Here is an 8,115-nt window from a genome sequence, read left to right as displayed (position 1 = left end):
GGTTTCAGGTTAAGCGTTTTGGGTTTAGGGTATAGGGCTTAGGGTTTCGGAATTAGGGTTTTGGGATTAGGGTTTCAGGTTTAGCTTTTAGGGTTTCGAGTTTAGATTTTTGGGTTTAGGGTTTCGGGTTAAGTTATTTGGGATTAGGGTTTTAGGTTTAGTGTTTTCGGGTTTAAGGTTTGGTATAGGGTTTTTGGATTCGGGTTTTAGGTTTAGGGTTCCGGGTTTAGGGTTTTTGGTTTTGGTTTCTGATTTAGGGTTTAGGGTTTCGGCTTTCGTGTTTAGGTTTTCGGGTTTAGGGTTTCGATTTAGGGTTTTGGGATTTGGCTTTTCAGGTTTAGGGTTTCAAGTAAAGGGTTTTAGTGTAAGTTTTCATGTGTTAGGATTTCTGGTTTAGGATTTTGGGTTTAGGGATTTGGGTTTCGAGTTAAGTGTTTTAGGATTAGAATTTTATGTTTAGGATTTTAGGTTCAGGGATTCGGGATTCAAGTTTTGGGTTTCGGGTTTAGGGTTTCGATTTTTGGGTTCTAGGTATAGGGATTCTAGTTTAGGGTTTCATGATTAGAGTTTCAGGTTTAGGGTTTCAGGTTAAGCGTTTTGGGTGTGGGGTTTCGGATTTAGGGTTTCGGGATTAGGGTTTCAGGTTTAGAATTTAGGATTTCGGGTTTCGAGTTTAGATTTTTGGGGTTAGGATTTCGGGTTTGGGTTTCGAGTTTAGGGTTTAGGGTTTCAGGATAAGGATTTCAAGTTAAGGGTTTAGGATTTTGGTATGGGGTTTAGGATTTCTGGTTTAGGATTTTGGGTTTAGGGTTTCGAGTTTAGATTTTTGGGGTTAGGATTTCGGGTTTAAGTTTCGAGTTTAGTGTTTTGGGTTTAGGGTTTCGAGTTTAGGGTTTCTGGATTTAGGTTTAAGGTTTCTGGTGTTGGGTTTCGAGTTTCGGGTTTAGGGTTTAGGGTTTCAGAATTAAGGTTTCAGGTTTAGGGTTTCGAGTTAAGTGTTTCAGGATTAGGGTTTTAGGTTTACGGTTTCAGGTTTAGGGTTTCGGGTTTAAGGTTTCAGATTTAGAGTTTTGGGTTTCAGGTTTAGGGATTCGGGTTTTTGGTTTTTGGTTTTTTGTTCTAGGGTTTCAGATTTCGGGTTTAGGATTTTGGTTTCGAGTTTAAGGTTTCGGGTTTAGGGTTATCAGGTTTAGGATTTCAGCTTTAGGATTTTTAGTTTAGGGTTTTGGGTTAAGGGTTTCGAGTTTAGGGTTTCTGGATTTAGGGTTAAGGATTCTGGTTTTGGGTTTCGTGTTACGGGTTTCGGGTTTAGAGTTTCGATATTAAGTTTTCAGGTTTAGGGTTTCTAGTTAAGGGTTTCGAGTTTAGGGTTTCATGTTTTGGGTTTCGTGTTTAGGGTTTCAGGTTAAGTGTTTCAAGATTAGGGTTTTAGGTTTAGGGTTTCAGTTTTAGGGTTTAGGGTTAAGTGTTTCAAGATTAGGGTTTTAGGCGTAGGGTTTCAGGTTTAGGGTTTCGGGATTCAAGTTTAGGGTTTCTGGTTTATGGTTTGGGGTTTAGAGTTTTTGGGATTTAGAGTTTTGGGTTTCGAGTTTAGGTTTTCGTGTTTAGGGTTTTGGGTTTCAGGTTTTTGGTTCCTGGTATAGGGTTTCTAGTTTTGGGTTTAGCGTTTTGGGATTCAAGTTTAGGGTTTTGGATTTAGAGTTTTGGGTTTCATGTTTAGGGTTTTAGGTTTAGGGTTTTTGGTTTTTGGTTCTAGGTATAGGGTTTCTACTTTTGGGTTTAGGGTTTCGGGATTAGGGTTTCAGGATTAGGGTTTCAGGTTAAGGGTTTCGGGTTTAGGATTTTGGGTTTTGGGTTTAGGGTTTCGAGTTTAGGGTTTCTGGATTTAGGCTTAAGGATTCTGGTTTTAGGTTAAGGGTTTCAGGTTTTGAGATTAAGGTTTAGGGTTTCGAGTTTAGGGTTTCGAGTATAGATTTTTGGGTTATGGTTTCGGTTAAGTGTTTCTAGATTATGGTTTTGGGTTTACAGTTTCAGGTTTAGGGTTTTGGGATTAGGTCTTCAGGTTTAGGGTTTAGGGTTTAGGGTTTCATGTTAAGCGTTTTGGGTTTGAGGTTTTGGGTATTGGGTTTAGGTTTTCACGTTTAGGGTTCTATTTTTGAGGTTTCGTGTTTTTGGTTCTAGGTATAAGGTTTCTAGTTTTGGGTTTAGGGTTTATGGTTTCTTGATTAGAGTTTTAGATTTAGGGTTTCGAGTTTAGGGTTTTAGGTTTCAGGTTAAGTGTTTTGGGTTTAGGGTATAGGGTTTATAGTTTCGGATTTAGGGTTTTGGGATTAAGCTTTTGGGATTAGGGTTTCAGGTTTAGCATTTAAGATTTTCGGTTTAGAGTTTCGAATGTAGTGTATAGGGTTTCGAGTTTAGATTTTTGGGTTTAAGGTTTAGGGTTAAGTTATTCGGGATTAGGGTTTTAGGTTTAGGGTTTCGGGTTTAGGGTTTGGTTTAGGGTTTTCGGATTAGGGATTTAGGTTTAGGGTTTTAGGTTTAGATTATCGGGTTTAGGGTTTCTGGTTTTAGGTATTGGGTTTCTGGTTTTGGATTTCGGGTTTCGTGTTTAGGTTTTCGGGTTTAGGGTTTCGAGTTAGGGTCTTGGGATTAGGGTTTTCAGGTTTAGGGTTTCAAGTTAAGGGTTTTGTGGTTTAGGATTTATGGTTTAGGATTTGGGGTTTAGAGATTTGGGTATAGGGTTTTGAGTTTAGGGTTTCTGGATTTAGGTTTAGGTTTTCGGGTTTAAGGATGAAGGTTTCAGGTTTAGGGTTTCGAGGTAAGGGTTTCATGATTTGAGTTTCGTATTTTGGGTTTCGAGTTAAGTGTTTTAGGATTAGAGTTTTAGGTTTAGGATTTTAGGTTTATGGATTCGGGAATCAAGTATAGGGTTTCAGGTTTAGAGTTTTGGGTTTCAGGTTTTGGGTTTCGGGTTTTTGGTTTTTGGTATTAGGTTTAAGGATTCTAGTTTTGGGTTTAGGGTTAAGGGCTTCATGATTAGAGTTTCTAGTTTAGGGTTTCGGGTTTCAGGTTAAGCGTTTTGGGTTTGGGGTTTCGGATTTAGGGTTTCAGGTTAAGGGTTTCGGATTTCAGGTTCATGGTTTCGGGTTTAGGATTTTGGGTTTCGAGTTTAGGGTTTCTGGATTTAGGTTTAAGGTTTCTGGATTTGGGTTTCAAGTTTCGTATTTAGGGATTCGGGTTTTGAGATTAAGGTTTAGGGTTTCGAGTATAGATTTTTGGGTTATGGTTTCAGGTTAAGTGTTTCTATATTAGGGTTTTGGATTTACAGTTTCAGGTTTTGGGTTTTGGGTTTTGGGATAAGGGTTTCAGGTTTAGGGTTTCGGGTTTAGAGTGTTGGGTTTCGAGTTGAAGGTTTCAGGTTTGGTGTTTCAGGTTTAGGTTTTCGCGTTTAGGGTTCCATGTTTCGGGTTTCGGGTTTTTGGTTCTAGGTATAGGGTTTCTAGTTTTGGGTTTAGGGTTTATGGTTTCATGATTAGAGTTTTAGGTTTAGGGTTTCGAGTTTAGGGTTTCAGGCTTCAGGGTAAGCGTTTTGGGTTTAGGGTATAGGGTTTAGGGTTTCGGATTTAGGGTTTTGGGATTAGGCTTTTGGGATTAGGCTTTTGGGATTAGGGTTTCAGGTTTAGCATTTAGGATTTCGGGTTTAGAGTTTTGGATGTAGTATTCAGGGTTTCGAGTTTAGATTTTTGGGTTTAAGGTTTAGGGTTAAGTATTTCGAGATTAGGGTTTTAGGTTTTGGGTTTCGGGTTTAGACTATCGGGTTTAGGGTTCTGGTTTTAGGTTTAGGGTTTCTAGTTTTGGGTTTCGGGTCTCGTGTTTAGGTTTTCGGGTTTAGGGTTTCGAGTTAGGATTTAAGGATTAGGGTTTTCAGGTTTAGGGTTTCAAGTTAAGGGTTTTAGTGTAGGGTTTTGTGGTTTAGGATTTCGGGTTTAGGGATTATAGTATAGGGTTTCGAGTTTAGGGTTTCTGGATTTAGGTTTAAGTTTTTGTGTTTAAGGTTTTGGGATGAAGTTTTCAGGTTTAGGGTTTCGAAGTAAGGGTTTCATGATTTGGGTTTCGTATTTAGGGTTTCGAGTTAAGTGTTTTAGGATTAGAGTTTTAGGTTTAGGATTTTAGGTTTAGGGATTCGGGATTCAAGTTTACGGTTTCAGGTTTAGAGTTTTGGGTTTCGGGTTTTGGGTTTCAGGTTTGAGGTTTCGGGTTTTGGGTTTTTGTATTTTGGGTTTAGGGTTTCGGGTTAAGGGTTTCAGGGTTAGGTTTTCGCATTTAGGGTTCTGTGTTTAGGGTTTAGGTTTTCGCGTTTAGGGTTACGGGTTTCTAGTTTTGGGTTTACAGTTTATGGTTTCATGATTAGAGTTTGAGGTTTAGGGTTTTGAGTTTAGGGTTTCAGGTTTCAAGTTAAGTGTTTTGGGTTTTGGGTATAGAGTTTCGAATTTAGGGTTTTTGGATTAGGGTTTCAGGTTTAGCATTTAGGATTTCGTGTTTAGAGTTTCGGATGTAGTGTTTAGAGTTTCGAGTTTAGATTTTTGGGTTTAAAGTTTAGGGTTAAGTTATTCGGGATTAAGATTTTAGGTTTTGGGTTTTGGGTTTGGTTTTGGATTTTTGGATTAGGGTTTAGGGTTTAGATTATCGGGTTTAGGGTTTCTGGTTTTAGGATTAGGGTTTATGGTTTTAGGTTTCAGGTTCATGGTTTCGGGTTTAGGATTTTGGGTTTCGAGTTTAGGGTTTCTGAATTTAGGTTTAAGGTTTCTGGATTTGGGTTTCGAGTTTCGGATTTAGGGATTCAGGTTTTGGGATTAAGGTTTAGGGTTTCGAGTTTAGGGTTTCGAGTATAGATTTTTGGGTTATGGTTTCGGGTTAAGTGTTTCTATATTAGGGTTTTGGGTTTACAGTTTCAGGTTTAGGGTTTTCGGATAAGGGTTTCAGGTTTAGGGTTTCGGGTTTAGAGTGTTGGGTTTCGAGTTGAAGGTTTCAGGGTTGGTGTTTCAGGTTTAGGTTTTCGCGTTTAGGGTTCCATGTTTCGGTTTTCGGGTTTTTGGTTCTAGGTATAGGGTTTCTAGTTTTGGGTTTAGGGTTTATGGTTTCATGATTAGAGTTTTAGGTTTAGGGTTTCCAGTTTAGGGTTTCAGGTTTCAGGGTAAGCGTTTTGGGTTTAGGGTATATGGTTTAGGGTTTCGGATTTAGGGTTTTTGGATTAGGCTTTTGGGATTAGGGTTTCAGGTTTAGCATTTAGGATTTCGGGTTGAGAGTTTTGGATGTAGTGTTTAGGGTTTCGAGTTTAGATTTTTGGGTTTAAGGTTTAGGGTTAAGTTTTTCGGGATTAGGGTTTTAGGTTTAGGGTTTCGAGTTTAGGGTTCTGGTTTTAGGTTTAGGGTTTCGGGTTTTGGGTCTCATGTTTAGGTTTTCGGGTTTAGGGTTTCGAGTTAGGATTTAAGGATTAGGGTTTTCAGGTTTAGGGTTTCAAGTTAAGGGTTTTAGTGTAGGGTTTCGTGGTTTAGGATTTTGGGTTTAGGGATTTAAGTATTAGGTTTCGAGTTTAGGGTTTCTGGATTTAGGTTTAGGTTTTTGGGTTTAATGTTTTGGGATGAAGTTTTCAGGTTTAGGGTTTCGAGGTAAGGGTTTCATGATTTGGGTTTCGTATTTATGGTTTCGAGTTAAGTTTAGGGTTTCAGGCTTAGAGTTTAGGATGTTAGGTTTAGGAATTCGGGATTCAAGTTTAGGGTTTCAGGTTTAGAGTTTTGGGTTTCAGGTTTCAGGTTTCGGGTTTTGGGTTTTTTTATTTTGGGTTTAGGGTTTCGGGTTAAGGGTTTCAGGTTTAGGTTTTCGCATTTAGGGTTATGTGTTTAGTGTTTAGGTTTTCGCGTTTAGGGTTACGGGTTTCTAGTTTTGGGTTTACAGTTTATGGTTTCATGATTAGAGTTTTAGGTTTAGGGTTTTGAGTTTAGGGTTTCAGGTTCAAGTTAAGTGATTTGGGTTTTGGGTATAGAGTTTCGAATTTAGGGTTTTTGGATTAGGGTTTCAGGTTTAGCATTTAGGATTTCGGGTTTAGAGTTTCGGATGTAGTGTTTAGAGTTTCGAGTTTAGATTTTTGGGTTTTAAGTTTAGGGTTAAGTTATTCGGGATTAAGATTTTAGGTTTTGGGTTTTGGGTTTGGTTTTGGATTTTTGGATTAGGGTTTTAGGTTTAGGGTTTAGATTATCGGGTTTAGGGTTTCTGGTTTTAGGTTTAGGATTTATGGTTTTAGGTTTCTGGTTTTGGCTTTTAGGTTTCGGGTTTCGAGTTAGGATTTAAGGATTAGGGTTTTCAGGTTTACGGTTTCAAGTTAAGGGTTTTAGTGTAGGGTTTTGTGGTTTAGGGATTTGGGTATAGAGTTTCGAGTTTAGGGTTTCTGGATTTAGGTTTAGGTTTTCGGGATGAAGGTTTCAGGTATAGGGTTTCGAGGTAAGGGTTTCATGATTTGGGTTTCGTGTTTAGGGTTTGGAGTTTTGTGGTTTAGGATTAGAGTTTTAGGTTTAGGATTTTAGGTTTAGGGATTAGGGATTCAAGTTTAGGGTTTCAGGTTTAGGGTTTCAGGTTTAGGGTTTCAGATTTAGAATTTTGGTTTTCGGGTTTTGGGTTTCAGGTTTTTGGTTTTTGGTTCTAGGGTTTAGAGTTTAAGAGTTTCGGATTTCAGGTTTAGGGTTTCGGGTTTAAGATTTTGGGTTTCGAGTTTAAGGTTTCGGGTTTAGGATTTCAGCTTTTGGATTTTTGGTTTAGGGTTTTGGGTTTAGGGTTTAGGGTTTAGGGTTTTAGGTTTAGGGTTTTGTGTTAAGGGTTTCTGGATTTAGATTTAAGGTTTCTGGTTTTGTGTTTCGAGTTACGGGTTTAGGGTTTCGGGTTTACGATTTCGAGTTAGGATTTTGGGTTTTGAGTTTAGGGTTTCAGGTTTAGGTTTTTGCGTTTAGGGTTCCGTGTTTCGGGTTTCAGGTTTTTGGTTCTTGGTATAGGGTTAATAGTTTTGGGTTTACAGTTTATGGTTTCATGATTAGAGTTTTAGGTTTAGGGTTTCGAGTTTAGGGTTTCAGGTTTCAAGTTAAGCGTTTTGGGTTTAGGGAATAGGATTTCGAATTTAGGGTTTTGGGATTAGGGTTTCAGGTTTAGCATTTAGGATTTCGGATTTAGAGTTTCGGATGTAGTGTTTAGAGTTTCGAGCTGAGATTTTTGGGTTTAAAGTTTAGGGTTAAGTTATTCGGGATTAGGGTTTTAGGTTTAGGGTTTTGGGTTTGGTTTAGGATTTTTGGATTAGGGTTTTAGGTTTAGGGTTTCGGGTTTAGATTATCGGGTTTAGGGTTTCTGGTTTTAGGTTTAGGGTTTCTGGTTTTAGGTTTAGGGTTTCTGGTTTTGGGTTTTGGGTTTTGGGTTTCGGGTTTCGTGTTTATGTTTTCGAGTTTAGGGTTTCGAGTTATGGTTTTGGGATCAGGGTTTTCAAGTTTAGGGTTTCAAGTTAAGGGTTTTAGTGTAGGGTTTTGTGGTTTAGGATTTCTGGTTTAGGATTTTGGGTTTAGGGATTTGGGTATAGGGTTTCGAGTTTAGGGTTTCTGGATTTAGGTTTAGGTTTTCGGGTTTAGAGTTTCAGGATGAAGGTTTCAGGTTTAGGGTTTCGAGGTATGGGTTTCATGATTTGGGTTTCGTGTTTATGGTTTTGAGTTTTGTGGTTTAGGATTAGAGTTTTAGGTTTAGGGATTCGGGATTCAAATTTAGGGTTTTAGGTTTAGAGTTTCGGGTTTTGGGTTTCAGGTTTTGGGTTCTAGTTTTGGGTTTTAAGTTCTAGGTATAGGGATTTTAGTTTTGGGTTTAGGGTTTAGGGTTTCATGATTAGAGTTTCTGGTTTAGGGTTTAGGGTTTCGGGTTTAGGGTTTCAGGTTTAGGGTTTCGGGTTTAGGGTTTCGGATTTAGGGTTTCGGGATTAAGGTTTCAGATTTATCATTTAGGATTTCGGGTTTCGAGTTTTGATTTTTGGGGTTAGGATTTCAGGTTTTGGTTTCGAGTTTAGGGTTTTGGATTTAGGGTTTCATGTTA

Source organism: Cicer arietinum, chromosome 2 (genome assembly GCF_000331145.2).
Source record: "Cicer arietinum cultivar CDC Frontier isolate Library 1 chromosome 2, Cicar.CDCFrontier_v2.0, whole genome shotgun sequence".
Lineage (NCBI taxonomy): Eukaryota > Viridiplantae > Streptophyta > Magnoliopsida > Fabales > Fabaceae > Cicer > Cicer arietinum.
Note: the sequence above shows the minus strand (reverse complement) of the source record.